General features: G+C 41.8%; 1 protein-coding gene across 16 annotated transcripts in view; it reads left to right on the top strand.

Annotated features, from left to right (window-relative positions):
• Shroom3 (shroom family member 3) overlaps window positions 1-18,136 on the top strand; it is a 308,366-nt gene that overhangs the window by 250,124 nt on the left and 40,106 nt on the right. The gene's annotated exons all lie outside the window — the stretch shown is intronic.

Genomic DNA, 18,136 nt, shown 5'->3' with positions numbered 1-18,136 from the left:
AAATCATGTGATTCGAATATTGTTTCAAAAATACATTCATAATGATTTTTTGACTATAATTTAGTACATTCAAAGCAGTATTCTAAGGTTTTATACTTTGGAAATATACAGCAAGATTAACTCATCTTTGACCAGATCTTTATTTAAGACTTTTTCTTACCATTCTATAGCCAAGGAACACCCTGAGATTACAGCACTAGCCTAACAGACCTGCAGCTGCTTATCTGTGCGAGTCAGGTTGTGAGAGCCATGGAGTCTGAGTGCTTCCTATGTGCTAGGAGGTGTGGGGAGCTTCGCCTGGCTGTATCTTTAAATTCTCACACCAGTCCAGCGAGGCTTATGCTCATAGGAGAGCTTCAAACTCAAGAGGCAATGGATTCAAATTCAGGCATTTGGACCATAACCACTGTACATGCAGTGTTGGCATGGCAGACCATAATTCACAGGACACTGGTGAGAATTCAGTGAGATGAGGTATTCAAGGCACTTCTTGGGTCAGGCATGGTGGTATACACCTGTGATCCCAGTTACTTGGGAGGCAGAGGTAGGAAGATCAAGGTTCAAGGGCACACCACGCAAAGTTAGCTTAAAATCCTATCTGAAAAACAAGCTAAAAGGCAAAAGGACTGGGGGCACAACCCAAGTGGTAGAGTACTTTTGAGGCCCTGAGTTCAGTTCCAATACCGAAAAACAAACCAAAAAGTCTACACTACCTATTCGGAACCTATTCCTAGGGAGTGAGAAATAAACGTTAGGCGGCGGTTTAATGTGGTTGTGGTGTGTCAGCTTATCACTGTAACAAAATTCCTGAATGGTTAACCTATAAAGGAGGAAAGTTCACTTTGCCCTACAAGTTTTAGAGGTTCCAATCCAAGATCAGGCATTTGCCTAAAATTTTCACTAAAATTGTATTCATAATTATTTTTAAAACAGTATTTGAATCACATGATTTGAAGGACTTACTCTCACCCCCTTCCCCAGTTCCCTCTCAGGAACTTCAGAGTTTGTGTTCCAGTAGTGCTGGATGTGAGTGGTAGGGAGCATGTGGTGGACTGAACACCCCATGTGTTCAGGAAGAGGCAAGAACATGCTTCCAATGACCTAAGGGCCTCCCTTAGGTCCCAGCTTCTAAAGGTTCTATAATCCCAATAGTGCCTCCTTGGGGACCAAGCCTTTAACAGATGGAGACATCCATTGTCCAGACTGTACCATGTGGTTATCATTGTCAGCACCGTTTTCATCATTATCACACAAGTCTGTGTGCCACTGCGAAAGGCAGGAGAGTCTAGGGTATGAGGTGGGGCGTGGGCAGTCAGAGCACCCAGACTTCAAACCTTGCTTTTGCCGCTTACTGTGTAACTGCAGGCATGTCACTCAAGCTCTTCCCACTTCCAGTCTGTAAAATGAGTTTAACCACTGATCCACCCCCCTTGGGTTGCTGCAAGGATTGAGAAGCTAATCCATGTAAAACTAGGGCCGTGCATGGCATGACAGAAGTATTAACAAATGTTGGTCATCGTTGTTATCAATTATCCAGACTTCAGTTTAGGGAATACCTTCATATAGACATGTCCACTTGCATTATCAATAAGTAAACGTTATAAATTTGGGTTTACACCAATTGAAATGAACATATCTGGATTATCCATATTTAGGATGTGCAAATATAAGAAAAGAACACTTGTATCTTTTGTATAAGAGAAGAACCCTTGTATCTTAAGGTTCTTTATACTATTTCATTTAAAGAAAAAAGATTCAAAAACAGTTTGGTCATGGCAGAGGTCTAGAGAAGCAAAGTGTCTGGTGACTGAAGGCCAGGTCAAGAAGGGCGAGATCTGCTCAGTTGTACCCAGGGATGGCGTGAAGGAACACTTGAGGTTATCACTACTCTCTGTAGCCTCCTAGTGGCTTCCCAGTGCAGAGATCTGAGCCTTCTCTTTTGCAGGCGACCACTGGGCTGTGTAGGTATCTTGTGTCAGTGCCAGAGCCTTGAGGTGAGAAAATTGTAGTTTAGAAACTGCTGCTCTAACCTGTAAGAAAATGATCAAGACCCTGAACCAAGCCAGTACTGATGGGACAAGTGACACAGACTTGAGATGAGTGTGGAGGAAGGTAGGTTTCTATTGTGAATCACTTGGGGTTATTTGTAGGACCATCAGCCAACAATGGGAAGGGAGGAAGAGGGTAGAGACTGCCTGTGAGTTAAGAGCAGAAATCACACATGAGCTTGAAGCAATCAAAATATTTTATGAAGTAAACCCTTGAAAAGTTGAATGAAGCAAATAAACTGAAATGTGCATGTATTTAGTATCCTAACCACAAAGAAATTGTCTTTTAAAGTACTCAGTGATACCCAGCATATTGGCACACACCTGTGATGTGTGTTGGCATCACAGGTGTGTGCCAACAACTAGAGAAGTTAAAGTGGGAGGCTCACTTGAGCACAGGAGTTCAAGATCAGCCTGGCAACATAAGGTGACCCTGTACCCCTGCCTCACCCCCGCCCCCCCAAAAAAAGAAAAAACCACCGAAGAAGTAGCCAGGGCTGTTGCCATCAGCACGGTCAAATCTGGCTTACAGGGCTGTCTATGAAGGGAAACCTAGGGGAGGGAGCAGATGGACAGGCAGTTTTTTAATAAGCCATGAGCTCGATTAGATGCTAGACATACCATTGCTGCTCACATGCAAGTGGCTGGAATTTTACTGTATTGCCTGGTAAGGATTTATGTGGGTGTGTCTTGTCTCTATAACTACTGTAAATGGTAAGCCTTTGTAACTGTCCACCTCATAGCTGTTTCCTGTCCCTCAAGGTGTCTCTGTTACTCATGTGGGGACTGAACTTGCAAAGAAAGTGGAGTGATTCTCATCCATTTACAATCAGATCCTAAATCCTATTTTATTTTTTTGCTTCTTATTTTGAAACTGTTTTGGACTCATAGCAAAGTTGTAAAACTAGTATAAGAGATTTCCCAAACACCTGCTGTCCAACTTTACTTAATGTTAGTGTCTTTACAAGTGTGATAGGAATTAGCTTTGGTGGGTGGTGATACCACATACTTAAGACTTCCCACACTGCGGTCTTTAGACACTAACCTCCTTTCTCTGTCCTAGGCACCTACATTGCGTTTGCCGTGGTTCCTTAGTTTCCTTTCCTCTGTGACATTTCTTTCGCTTTCCTTGGCTTTTATGACCTTCACATTTTTTAAGAGAACTGTCTGTTAATTTGTGCAATGCCTTCAGTTTGTGGGATCTCCTGTTCTCTCATGGTGAACTTGAGATTTTGTCAGGAATACCACAGAAGTATGTGTTTTCCTTAGCATATCCCCCCAGGGGTTGTGGTTGTATGATGTTTGTTTCATTACTGGTGACATTAACAACTTTGGTGATTTGGTTATGTTTCTCCACTGTAAGGCCACTTCTTGTCCCTTTGTAATTAATAAGTCTGTTGGGAGAGATGCTCTGAGGCTGTGCAAATACCCTTTCTGTCCTCAAACTTCTCCACAGATTCTAGCATCTGTTGATATTATCAGTGACAACTATTACTATTCATGTTCTAAAAATTATTCTGTTTCCTTCTTTGTTAATTAGAATTCTTCTGTAATCATTTTTCATGCCCTATTTATTGATCCAACTACTGATTTTTATCAGTGAGGACTCCATATTTATTTTATTTTATGGGTTATAATCCAGTACTACTGTTACTTACTGTTGCTCAAATTGTTCCAGTTTTGGCCATTGGGAGCCCTCTCAAGTTGGCTCTGGTCTAAGTCCTGTGTTGAAACTTGTAAAGGGGTGAGGTGCTGCCATCTTGTTCTTACGTAGAGAAAGCAGACTGTGAGGTGCTTATTATCTGAGGGGCTGTACAAGTGCTGAGGCAGGAGGTGGCTAGAAGTGAGCGTGCATAGAGACCTGTACACTGATTGTGAAATTAGAAAGTGCTGGGATCACCTCATGACAAAATCCAAGTGCAAGGGGTCACATGTGTATCTAGCTCCTTCTTCATTTAGAAATAGTCAGAAAGGATTTTCTCATTTGTTTATAAGAAAAAGCAAAGAGCAAAAGGGAGACGCTCCCTCCTCCTAGGTGGTCCAGGGCTTAGTATTCTTATAGATTTAATCCTAGCCTTTCTTCTCTGCTTAGATCCCTGAATTCTCTTACTTCTGTCATCATTCAGAATTTTTATGATCTAACATACTATCTTGGCAGAAACTTCTCCCTAAAATCTACCAATCTTTGAGGGCTGTTCAATGAGTTGGTAAAGGGCACAAGATGCCCTAGCTTACAAATGAACATTTTCCAAGTCATGCTTTTCTCCATAAACCCCATTCCTCTCCACCTTCTATCCCCAGTCACCACCATCATTAAAATAACTATGTGATTGGTGATTGAGCATTTACCCATACATGGTGTTATGTGCTTTGTAAAGTAAATCAAGATGAGTGGATAATAAAAAGCTTCAAGTTGCACTCCTCATTCCCTCTTGATTGAGCAGTAAGGTTTGTTCTGCTAGCTCTTTGCACTTCCCTTGGCAATGAGTTGTCCCTAACTGCTTGCTTGGTATTCTCAGGACCAGTGTGCTTTAGGAAGCCTCTAAGAGATGTTACAGAACTGTTGTTTCAGTAATCTTCCCAACTGTGAGAAGCTTGAAACAGTTAGCAGGCAATTTTGCCAAAAGTGGCTTTTTTGCAGTGTGCAGAAGGATAAGGATTTAGCAGAGGATCCTTTAAGTATTCTTTCTGTTTGTAGTTTGGTGTGTTTTATCAACAGAAGATTTTCCTTGCTTCCCTCTTCCTGGCATTTCAAAGCTGTATGCTATTGTCTGTGAGGCTGGTTCTTCTCAGGAAACATCCTCTTTCTTCCCTCTTGTAGAGTAGGAATTGGATTGTGATTGGCCCGTTTACAGAGGTGATTGGGAAGGAGAGTTCCTCTCGCTGGAACTGAGCTTGGCGAGTTCCAGGTGGTTTAGGCCACATAATTGCAGTACAGGGAAATAAATGTTGGAAAGCCTTACTACCCTGGGTGAACAGAAAGCAGTAGCAGGTGGAATGGCTTTTTATCCTACTCCTGAATATGACATCAGGTTGGCCAGAAGGTTGCTCTTTAGGATGTTTCTGTTTGCCATGAAGGAAGTCCAGACTATGTTAGAATGAAATTCAGAATCTTTCATCACAGGATTCTCAATATTGAGCCTTTTAACAGATGACTTTTTGATACTGTACTCTATGTTTTGAAAGGAAAGTAACAAACCACGTGTTAAAGTTAAACCTGTTTCTGTAAGTCCCATGAGAATTCCCTTTGAGCATCTCAGGTGGTTCAGTACACTGGCAGTACTTCTGTTAGGGGATGTTTAACCATTTTCTCTCTTATATGTAAATGCAGCCACCCTGTTTCTTAGATGTGTCTGTCGAGAGGGGCTGTTAATCTCATTCAGATTAGCAAATGTGTTGTGTTTCCTACTCCATGGTTTTCGTTCCCCATTTCCCTGGGGAATTTTAGAGTAGCAATGTCTGTTCTTCACAGCTAGTACCTATGTTCCCGTGGACTAATAGCCAGGCTTTAGCCTATTCTCATTGCCAACATTAGTATCAAGAAAAAGAAAGTTTAAATTCCATTCACATACTCCTCTGATGCTCTTCCTTCCCTATGTAGACCCAAGTTTCTGACCTACATAATTTTCCTTCTCTCTAAAGAACTTCTATTAATATTTCTTTCAAGGCAAGTCTACTAACAACAAATTCCCTGAATTTTGCATTTGAGAAAGTCTTTATTTCTCTGTTTCTCTTGAAGGATAATTCCATAGAGTACAGAATTCTACATTGGTAATTTTTTCTGTCACTACTTTAAATCTTTCACTCCACTCTTTTCTCACTTGCATGGTTTCGGAGGAGATGCTGGACGTAGTTGTTACCTTTGCTCCTTTATAGTTAAGTGGTTTTACCCTCTGACTTGGTTCAGCCTTTTTACTTTTAACTTTGGTTTTCTGTAGTTCGAAAATGATACGCCTACCTCTGATTTTTCTGACATTTATCCTGCTTGTGTTCTCTGAGTTTCTTAGATCTATGGTTTAGTGTCTGTCATTTGGGGGAAATTCTCAGTGATTATTTAAAATATGATTCTTTTTTCTCTTCTCCACCTGGTTTTCTGATAATGTGTATGTTCCCTCCTTCCCCCCGCCTCGCCCCCTTCCTCTGCCCTTCAGTTTTGGAGGTTTCTATTGAGATGGCTCAGGCCCAGGGGTTCTTTCCTCAGCTGAGTCCAGCATGCATGTGTGGGCAAGGGATATGTGAGAAGTCTCTTATCTTCTGCTTAAATTTGCTGAGGACCTAAACTGCTTTAAAAATTCTATTAAAAAAAAAAAAAGAAAGGAAGAAAGAAAGAAAAAGAAAGCCAAGCATTGTGGGTTCACACCTATAATCACAGCACTAGGAAAGCTAAGGCAGGAGGATCATAAGTTTGAGGCCAGTCTGAGCTATTTAGCAAGACCCTATTTCAAAAATAAGAGGGACCTGTGAGTATAGTCTCAATTTTAAAGAAAAGGTGTAGTCTTCTCATTTAACTTTGAAGTTCTGTCATACATGAAAGAAGGTGTTGGCTGAGATTGCCAGTGTTGCATTATTTAACTCAAACACAGTTGAAGGTTTGACTACTTTATTATCTCTTTCTTTATTCACATCCGCTTGAATTCTGCTCTTATCCTTATAGAATCTTGATTTGAAATCTTATGCCATTGCTTGCCACTAGGGATGTTTTTACAGAAAAAATATGATATGGAAAAGAGCAGACGGATGCAACAGTCAGGGTAATGTTTTAGATCTCCAGCTGACTTGAATATTTATTTTATTATGATAGGCTTTTATTTTATTTTTATACCACATAGTAGTAAGAAGAAAATATGAACTGCTTATATCATAATAGGCCCCCGTCTATAGAGAGATCACAGGGCTGGTTTTTCAGGTTTTATTTGGCATTCTTTCATTTGAAGGTGTATAAGAGAGATCATTCTCCAGTTTTCATTCTCCCCTCCCCATGTGTCTGGTTCTATGTTAGCAGTGTTGGTGGTTAAACTCCTCTGTGTAAGATTTATTATGGAAGTATTGGTAGCGAGGAATGGAGGAACTAGAGCAGATGATCTTGAAGTTTTCTGTCATTTCAGCTGCTCTGCCTTAAAACCTTCACTGTTCCTTTTATTCAAGTTCTGACATTTGGAAAACTTTATTTTAATGAAGTTTGTTTTCCAATCTGATTTTAAAATACATTCTTCTTTGACCACTATTTAAAATTAGTGCTTTCTGCCCTTTCCTTTGTTTTCTTAGCTCTTTAATTTCTCATTTGTGGCCTCTTCTTTTTTTTTTTTTTATTTCTTTTATTCATATGTGCATACCATGTTTGGGTCATTTCTGCCTCCTTCCCCCCACCTCCTCCCTTTCCCTCCACTACCTCCCTCTCCCACCCTACCCCCTCGCTACTAGGCAGAAACTATTTTGCCTTTATCTCTAATTTTGTTGAAGAAAGAGTAAAAGCAATAATAGGAAGGATAAAGGGTTTTTGCTAGTTGAGATACGAATAGCTATACAGGGAGTTTACTTGCATTGCTTTCCTGTACATATGTGTTACATTCTAAATTAATTCTTCTTGAACTAATCTTTTCTCTAGTTCCTGGTCCCCTTCTCCTATTGGCCTCTGTCACTTTAAAGTTTCTGCATTAGTTTCTCTGCACTGAGGGCAACAAATGCTATCTAGTTTTTTGAGTGTCTTACCTATCCTCATACCTCCCTTGTGTGCTCTAGCTTTATCGTGTGATCAAAGTCCAGTCCCCTTGTTGTGTTTACCCTTGATCTAATGTCCACATGTGAGGGAGAACATACGATTTTTGGTCTTCTGGGCCTGGCTAACCTCACTCAGAATGATGTTCTCCAGTTCCATCCATTTACTTGTGAATGATAAGATTTCATTCTTCTTCATGGGTGCATAAAATTCCATTGTGTATAAATACCACATTTTCTTAATCCATTCGTCAGTGGTGGGGCATCTTGGCTGTTTCCATAACTTGGCTATTGTGAATAGTGCCGCAATAAATATGGGTGTGCAAGTGTGTGTCCTCTTCTTTAAATGTGGAGGAAGACCAAAATAGAGAAGAGATAAACATCACCAAGCATTAGATTTATTCCAAGAGAGCACTCAGGTTCTTTAGTGTGAGAGGTTTAGGGATGTTTGTTTGTTTTTGTTTAATGAAGTAGTATTTAGAAGAAATTGTTAGCAAAAGCTAAGGCTTCTGCCTTACACACACACACACACACGGTACACAATCCTCTCTTCATTTGATTTGACAAATACAATTTAATGTATTCTTCAGCATTATATAAAATTAATTACCTTGATTTTTAAAATATTTTGGTTGCTATTTGGAGTCCTTCAAACTCTCTGAGGACAAACTCTGGGTTTATCCCCTAAGGTGGGGGGTTGCCCTGTAGTCAGTCCCCTGGTGGAGGGAAGGGCCAGGTACTTTCTGCTGTGCCCTGCTGGGATATTACTAAATTTGTCCAAAATAAGAGTCCTCTGAGAAAGACCACAGGTGTCTCCTGAATGGGTGCAGACAGTCTTTCTAGCTCTTTGCCTCTCAGACAACCATGAGAAGCTGTGGTGTCTATGTGGAAAGTACAGGTGGAAGTGACGTCTCTGTTTAAGCTCTAGAACATTCTATAGCACAGAGAAATAGCAGTGAAGAAAATTCTAAAATTGTAATCATCTGCTATCTGAAGAAGTCGGTAGGGATTAGCCCCTCCTTCCATCCTCCAACAAACAAAATGCCTGGTTCCAAATAGAGAATTGGGATATGGAAGTTATTTACCGATAGAGTTTATGCTGTCCTACTTACGCTATTGTAATTGGGTTTGAAAGTTGGTGAATGTAAAGATGAATTCTATTACAGGTCATAGATTATTAATAGTGTTCGCATCAAATTCTGCCGTGACTTGATGTGTGGGAGGGACGGCTGAATATTCTGGTTCCTGTGTGTCAGAGTTGAGAGGGACTGTAGAAAGAGAATATAGAGGAAAAAGAGCATTTCAGCATCACCCCCTGGTGACTAAGTGAAAACACCCACTCTGTTGCAAATCCTTCTCTTTTATAGTATATTTTTGTGTGGCAGTCCATAAAACTGTTTTGGAATAAAGGGCAAGGCAGAGATGAATTCATCAGAGTGAAAGGGATGGGGACAGGTGTGCAGGAATGGGGTGAAGTACAGTACAAGGAAAGGGTTTTTACTTTTATGCCAACTTTCATTGTTAAAGTCATGTGTCTGTATGTTAGCATCAAAGCCAAAAGGCCCCAGGGCATGTGATCAGGATGTGACATTTGAAAAGAATGTCTCTTTTAGAATGGACTGTGTGTGGCTATGAAGTTACCCAGTGCAGACTAATGCCTTGTAAGTGTTCTTGTTAGATTTTTTGGGAACACAAAGAGTCTGAGGGAGAGCCTGGCGGACCCCAGAATGAGTCGTGGAGGCGAAGGTTAAGGTTGCTGCATAGGGCATCTTTGCTTTCTCAAAAACAGCATCTTTGGATTGGAGGTGAGGCTCAGCTGGTAGAAACCTGCTTTGTAAGCACAAAGCCCTAAATGCAAACCCGAGCTCTGCAAAATAAAGTTTAAACTAAAAAACTGTAGCATCTTTGCTCACGATGTCTCCTGTGGACATGTGAAAAACACCTCAACATAGAGTGAGTCTTATTCCAGAGAGTTCCTTCTGTACCTATGAATGAAATAATGTTAAGAGTGCAGCTTGACTTGGTCCTAGTTTTTCAACTGCTATTTTCCTCATTAGTATTTGGGACCTATAATTCTCCTATGAACAAAAATTGCCTAAAAAGGCATTATTATTCAAATATGAATCATCTACTCTTCTGTACTGACAGATATAATTCCCTAAAATTGCTTTTACTGTGGCATTTAATTGTTCAAACTGAAGAGTTTGTCTCTTCCTTAAAATGGAAAAAAGGGTAATTTTGCAGTTACTACCAAAACTGCAAGTGCATTTGCCCTGAGAACCACCAGTTCTACTTCTAAAAATGTCTGCAGATACATCAACCTGCATAGATAACAGTGTGTGGACGTGGTTATTCAGTACAGCATTCTTAGTAATAGCTAAAGATTGGAAGTCAAAACCTGTCTTCAAAAAGGGTCTGGTTAAATATCATTATCATTGTGTATGATAACTGCACACAATGGAACAATATATAGTCAGCTAAAGGAAACAAGGGTGAGGAAGCTCCATGATCTCCAGTGTGCATCATAGGATACAAAAATTAAGGGATAGAATACTGCATATAGGTCCTTTTCTTAAGGCAGTGAAATGAGGTTATATTTGCTTTTTTCCCTTGAGGTTCTGGGGATCGAAGCCAGGGCCTTGCACATGCTAGACAAGCACTCTACCAATGAGCTTCATATTTGCTGTATTCCTATAATAAAATGCTGAAAAGGATACATAAGAATTTAACTACAGTGGTTAGCTGTGGGGGAACATGGAGAGTGAGTGCAAGACTTCACACTGGCTTTGATTTTTTAAAAAAAATCGTGAATTAATCACCTATTCCAAATAACAACTGAGTATAGGGAAAATACTAAGATTTGATCATTTTGGCGATGTGCACACAGGTAGTCCTTATGTTAATCTCAATATTTTGAAATATTTCACAATTTTAAAAGTAGATGAGGCTGTAGCTGGGTGTGGTCACAGCTACTTTAGGGGTGGGGGTAGGGTGGGAGGATCATTTGAGCCCAGGAGTTTGGGGCCAGCCTAGACAGCATGGCAAGATCCCATCTCAAAACCAAACAAAAACATAAATGAGGAACATACCACAAGAGAACCTTGGAGGGCAATGTTTATCCCCGTTACGTCCATTGTGTTCAGTCAGTGTGTCATAAAGACCCTGAGTCCAAATCCTTGACGTGTTCATTCAAGTAGACTCATTTTCAGTATACGTTGGCATAATGTATTTATTTGTTTGGTTTTTGGAGAAGTGAGGAGGTTTAGAGTAGAACCTGGTTATGATGGACTTTCTCTTTTGTAATAGCATTGGGTCCTGAACAGATGGTAGTGGATGGACAGGTAGATGGGTAGTCAGAGATTTACAGATATGCTCACTTTGATTTTGTGGTGCTGGTAGTCTGAGTCGTTTTACATTCTTAGATATTTGACTCAAATCTGGTTGACAACTGGCATGGGATTAGAATGTTGGTACACCCAGAAGGGCCCATGCCGAGTTTGTCATAACAGCTCATCAGAGAACAGCAGCAGCAGTAACAGCAGAAACCCCTGGAGCATATGGAATTGCTTCTTTTCTAAGTTACAGTTGTCAGCTTCCCCATTTATCCACAGTATACCAACCTCCCTGGCCGTCGAAAGTCCTGCTCTACTGCCAGGCCTTTTAATACTTGTATCCAAAATCCCTTGCATGTGATAGTCTGGAACTGTCAGCTCTCCACTCAGGAGCTGTGTCCGCACTCTCCAACCTCATTCCCACCTCAGGGCCTGCGCATTCCTTGCTCCTTCTCTGCTTAGTATACTTACCCCAACTCTTTGTGTGGTAATTACTGCCTGTCATTTAGGTCTTGGTTTGAATGTCACTTTCTTGATCAAAGAAGCTGTCCCTAACCTAAACAGAAACCTTCAAACACTCTCATATTAACCAGTTTTATTTCCTTCAGTCCCCGTACTACTATATGAAAATGTCTTTTTTAACTTGCTGCCTGCCTGTTTCTTTATCTGCTCACCCCATCTCATCACATAATGTTCACTGCTTAGACTTAGAGCATGGACTCCAGTGGCAGATGTTGAAGTTCAACTATCAGCTCTGTAGCTGGGCACCTGAGGCTCATGCCTATAATCTTAGCTACTCAGGAGGCAGAGATCAGGAGAATTAGGGTTCAAACTATATACCAGCCAGCCCTGTATGTAGTTCATGAGACCTTATCCCGAAAATACTCAACACAAGACAGGGCTAACAGAGTGGTTCAAGTGGTAGAGCACCTGCCTAGGAAGTGTGTTGGCCCTGAGTTCAAGCCCCAGGACTGCCCAAAACAAACAACTATCATCTCTGTTTCTCACCAGTTTGGTGACTGCAGATAATTTATGTCATATCTCTTACCTCATTTTCCTCATTAATCGTTCTGTTTTTCTCAAAAATTGAGAAAGTTCTCCTCAGGTGCTAGAACGGTACTTGGTGTACTCAGTAGGCATTCAAACATATTTTGAGTGGATGAATAATATTCCAATTATGTTTAATGTCTTTTCTTGCATCTAAGTCCCCACAAGATATAAACTTCTTGAGGCCATCCATGACCTTGCAGACGTCCAGCCACAATTTAGCAAGCTAAGAAGGCACATGGATAGAAGACAGAAGGTGGCCCATGGACAGTATGAAATCCTCTCACTATAGCTTTTTCAGAAACATGTTTTGCATTCCTGAGTCTCTCTCTGCTAGGGCAAGATCGTCTAAGAGGACATCATGTTGTGTGCTAATTCCAGTTCCACCAGCCTGCCCATCCCACGCCCTCACACTTCCTTATTTGTGGTTAGGAATGCACAAAAGGGCATTGTTTGGATTACACCCACACAAAAAACTTAGTTTTCTGAATTTTAAAATAAATCATCTGATTCTTATTGGTAGGCTCATGATGTAAAGTACATTAAGGAAATGTTTCTTTATCTTTTTAAAGATGAAAATGATTCCAGAATGTAAAAGCATGCTATTCTCTTTAGGAATGCCCATTGTATTATTTGCATCATTGAAAAGTCAGTTAACAGCTGTTTGACTTTTTTGGTTTGCTCAAGATACAGCGAATTATATTTCCAAAATGGGAGGCTATTTTAAAAATTTGCATTTCAATAGACAATACCTTCTGTACATAGTACAAAATTAAAAAGTTCTGAAACGAAATGCAGTGAAAATAAGTTTCCTTCCCCAGAGGCAATCATTGTTTGTAATTTCTAAAGTATCCTTCCAGAAATAATCTTTAATAAAGATTTTGTATATCACCTCTCCACAGCCTGTACTGTATCTTGTCACTTAATCTATTTTGAAGATATTTCCATGTAAATATGAACAGAGCTACTCTGATATTCTTAACAGCCACATAGTGTTCCATTATGTGGATGCAGCTACTGACTTCACTAGTCTGATATGATGAGAGTTTAGGTTTTTTAATGCTTTGACAGATGTGTTATTTTAAATAATGGTAGATACTGCTAAGCTACTCTTCATTTGGATTGTAGTGACTATACTCCCACCAGGAAGGCATGAGAGTTCATGGGTTATTTTGTTATTTAACTTCTATATGTTCAGGTATGGAAGAATCTTACAGAGCAAAGATTTGATTATTCTCCCAACATAAGTTCTGTATTCAAAAGAAAGTTGTGTTTTTTTTTTTTTTAAGATCTTTTTATTTGATTTATCACTTTAAAATCATCCTGTTCTTCTTAAGCTGTAAGACCTGTGATAAAACCTGATATCCCACCCCGGGTAAATAAATAGTTAGCTCTCAGATCGCCAAAGAAAAGCTTGTCTTGGTATGGCATGTCTTGGACTTACTTTCTAAAGCATTTACTTTCTCTTTACTATAGGAATTATTTCATTTGCCTTCCTTCCATAATGCAAATTCTTTTAAATATCTCGAATCAATTCAACTCTACTAGTCTTTATTTACCATGTCACTGGAGTTCTATCCTACTCCATTAACCCTATGCTTTTCTGTTCTAAGCTAGGCATCATAAGGAGAGTAGAAGACACTGGGTGCAGAGTCCTTTCAGCTTTTGTCCCCCTCACACCCTGTCATACTTCCAGTCAGCAGCAGTTAGCCACCTCCTTCCTTCTCATCTCAGTGGCATTTTGCCCCCTGCCTGAGCTCTAGAGTCCCGCCTGTTCTCCTCCTTCTGAGTCCTAAGGAGTGGCATCCTTGGGGCCTGCTTCCACTGGAAATCCCACGGGTACCCCACATGGCATGAGTCGTCAGCTTTCCCCTCTCCTTCCTTCCTCTCTACTCCACCCTCTCCTTCTAATACAGGCTACTGGAGCTTGCATTCTAGTTCTACCTTCCTCCTTGACTCTACGTTCTTCTTGCGCACCTCTATCCAGTGGTCACTGAGACTGAGCATTTTGCTGCCTCGATAGCCTTAAGATCTGTCACTTCTTCCAGTTCATCACCACTGCCTTAGAGCCAGGCCCTCATTATCTCTTACCCTGACTGGTACGATCAGTAACACAACCTTGTCTTTTTTCAAGTGTATTCTATTTGTTATTGACAATATCTTTCAGAAACTCAAATTTAAGCCTCCTCACCGTGGCCAAGGTTCTTGAGTCACAGGACACAGACCCTTTTATTGTGGTCTAGTGTGAGACAGTTTATTATCTAGCCCTGCCTCCCTTTTTACCTTCTGCTGCTATTTGTCCTGTATTCACCATCTCTCTGTTGCTTCGTGTTCCTGCACATTTTCATGTCTTTGTGATGCTGCCCCTTCTGCCTGGATATCCTTCCCTTCCTTTTCCTTTTACCTGACAAAGTTGTCATGGTTGTGTTATTCAGCTTTTCATCGCTGTGGCAAATACTTGACAAAATCAACTTACAAACAATAGGCTTCTGCCAGGTGTGGTAAGGCACACCTGCATTCCCAGTGCTCCAAGACTGGGGCAGGAGGATCACAAGTTTGAGGCCAGCCTGGGCTATGTATGAGATCCTGTCTCAAAAAAAAAAAAAAAAAAAAAAAAACCCATAAAGTATAGGTCTCTTCTGGCTCACAGTTTTGGAGGTTTAGTCCACCGTTGGTTGGGCCTGTGGTGAGACAGCACATCATGGTGGCAGCTTATGACAGGACCACTCACCGGAGAAGAAAGAGCAGAAGAGAGGGCCAGGGTCACACTCTCCCCTTCAAGGGCACACGTAATGACAGGAAGACCTGCCACTAAGCCCTGCCTCCCTGTAATGGGCCCCAGCAACTGTGTTGCACTGCACTTGGCTGGAACTTTGCTCCCGCTCCTTTTCTTGGCAAGCCATAAGTTTTCTAAATCTTGCTGCTCTGCTCTTCTTTGCGTCTGGTTCTCACCATAAATCTGGCTTAAGAGAACCATCATACCCATGCTGCTCCTGAGAGCTTTGCTGCCTTCGGATGTCCTCTGCCAGATTCACTAGTCCATCACCTTTAGGCTTAGCCTCCCCCAGTCTCAGGGGATAGAGAAAATTAATTCAGGTATTTTCCAGTTTCCAGCTGTGTCTTCATCTCCATCCAAAACCTCATCAGCATCACCTTTACTGTTCACATTTCATCAGTGCCTGAATTGCCTGTTAAGCTCTACCTACAGCATCCTGGGCTTTCTCTAGGCTGCTCCTCCGTACTTTTCCGTATTTCTCCCAAAAGCCAATTCCCTAGGCTTCTCCATATCATCTCAGGTATAGTCACAGTAATGACTGTACTGCCAGTTTTCTGCGTCAGTCAGCTTTCCAGGACTTTAACAGATGCCTGAGCTAATCACCTTATAAAGAGAAAAGTTTATTTTTGCTTCCAGTTTTGGAGGTTTTAGTCCATGATTCGGCTGAAGAAACTTTTTTTGGCTTCGTTGAAAATGAAGCCATCCTGACCTAATACTTTAGGACTGTGACTGCTGCCTCTGTCCAGTGGGCACCTTGGACAGGCATCTGTTAGGAAACTCACCACATTTCTACCATGGTGCTGTGTTTGACTTCTATACTGTGAATTATTTGGGTCTGCTGATACTTTATTCCTCAATTCCCAGTGCTAGCAGAGTTGCTGGCTTGTGGGCAGTCTCTGTATACATCCCCTGAGAGGATGGGAAGGAAACCAAGAAAAGGTCTGGATAACTTACATTTTTAAAAAAAAAATCTTCAGGGCCTGGCTTGGTGGTACACACCTGTAATCCCAGCAACTGATGAGGGAGAGGTCAGAAGATGATGGTCTGAGGCTGGCCCAGGCCAAAGCATGAGATCCTATCTAAAAAAAAAAAAAAACTAAAGCAAAAAGAGCTGGGGGGGTATCCCTTGAGTGCAAGGCCCTGAGTTTGAAACCCAGTACTGGCAAAGCACAAAGAAATTTTCTTCATTTCCCCCGCCCCCCCACACACACACATCTGAAGCTGTTCCCTTTGTCTTCTCTCTTATTCTTTGCACAGCCTCGTTTTAGACTTCGAAGTCTGAGAACTTTTAAGCAAGGTGTCTGGTCCTTCATAAAGGAGGTACACCCCCCAATAGTAGGTCTGGGTAGCTATATTCTTCAGGGTACTTCTCATCTCTGTGGAACCTCTGAGTTGTGGGTAAACATTGTCTCATGCCTCATCTGCTTGCTGAGTGAGGGAGCTCCTTTCTGTAGAGCCTGCGGGATATAGCATCGTCTATTTCCCTTGGGTGGGAAAAGCTTCCCAGCCAGGCATGGACAGATACCCTGGGGTGTTGAAGCCACGAGGAGCCTCAGTGGTACAGCAGTGCTGTGCTGAGTTCATTCTTCACTGTCATCCATCAGCCTGTCAGTGCCGTCCCCTTGTTCCAGGACTACAATTCTGCTACTGAAAAGAGTCCTGCTAACCCCTTCACTAGATAGCCAGAGCTCAGGGTAGGGAGATGACAGTGTGTCCTTTCTCCTATTACTGGGCTCATTTGGATCCAAAAATGATACCAGTATGAAATACCTCCAGGTGCATGGTGCGGAAGAGACTACTATTTTAACATTAAGGTCTGGGCTTTTGCTGCATGGTTAGCCAGTAACATCTGCTAAGTTCCTGAAGGCCTGTGTAACTGGGCTTAAACTTTGGCTCCCAGGCTGTGTGATTTCGGCCAACCCTGAGGAGTGTAAGGCACTAGGAGAGATTCCTAGTCACTGGGTGGAGCTGCTTGATAAACCAGGAGTCATCAGTTGGTGAGGATGTAGAGAGGGAGCTGCCTTGGAGCAACTGGATGAAGAGGCAACAGCTCATCCACTGTGGGCGTGGTGCAGTGGTAGTTTGCCTAGCAAGTGGCAGACCCTGGATTCAATCCCCAGCACCAGAAAGGGGGGAAGAAAAGGAGAGGCACATTCTGAGGAGCTTGACGTCCAGGGTCATAACCAGACTAGCAGCAAGTACACTGAGCTTAGATGCTGAGCCTTTCGCCTAGGGCTCCCTGACTGCCCCTCCACAAAAGGGTTGATTCAGTTTGGGGCAGTGTTGACCCTAAAGGTTTAGAGGCTCTATGGGATCTATTGGGAGGATTGGAGAGGTGGGGGGTGGGGTACAAAAAGTTCTTGTTGTCGTCTTTTTGCATCCTCCTTCAGCTCTTTAGCCCAAGGCTTTCCCCCACTTCCTTCAGTTCCTTTGTAGATTCCAGGTGGGCAGGGTTGATTGCTTTCTGGCCTGTGTTTGCCAGCTAATTCCAGTCCACAGCCACTGCCCTGGCAACCCCTGCCTCACCACTGTGGCCAGAGTCCTAGAGGCTGTGGCCGCAGTAGGTCTGAAACCAGCCTCTGTGTAAGTATTGTGAGATTTTTTTCTTTTTCTTTTTTAAAGCAGTTAATATTTCTGGTCAAGAGAAGTGAGAGACATTCTGATCTCTCTTAAGATGGAGGCTGGTGTAATGATTTGAGTGTGAACTCAAAGATTCATGTGCCTCATTGGGTGACCCAGAACTGGGAAACTCGTCACCACCAATAATTCCTGTCCATTCTCCTCTCCGTTTTTCACCCTCAGCTTCTTTCTCTCCTTTTTGTCTTTGTTTTTGAACAGATACAGCGGACAGGCCTGTCTTCCTAGCCTCTCTGTTCTATCAGTTCGTTAATAATGGGTGACTGGAACTAACAATGCTTAACGTTTCCTGAGCTTTTACTATGGGCCAGCTACACTATCTCATTTTTAATCTCAGAAACCTTGTGAATAGGTTCTAAGCTTCCTTTTACAGATGAGGAAATTCTGGGTGGTTAAGACACTTGCCTAAAATCCCAAAGCTAAAAGCCAGTAGTATCTGATATAGAAACTAGATTGGAATCCAGGTTCACCTTATCCACAACTGATAACTTCAGCCATATGCCAGCTCTACCAGTCTGTGTTCTGTTACTATTACCAAAGTGTTCGAGGCTGGGTTATGTATAAAGAAATTACAGCCAGCT

The sequence above is a fragment of the Castor canadensis genome, chromosome 9 (genome assembly GCF_047511655.1).
Source record: "Castor canadensis chromosome 9, mCasCan1.hap1v2, whole genome shotgun sequence".
Lineage (NCBI taxonomy): Eukaryota > Metazoa > Chordata > Mammalia > Rodentia > Castoridae > Castor > Castor canadensis.
This window is presented reverse-complemented; position numbering and strand designations above follow the sequence as displayed.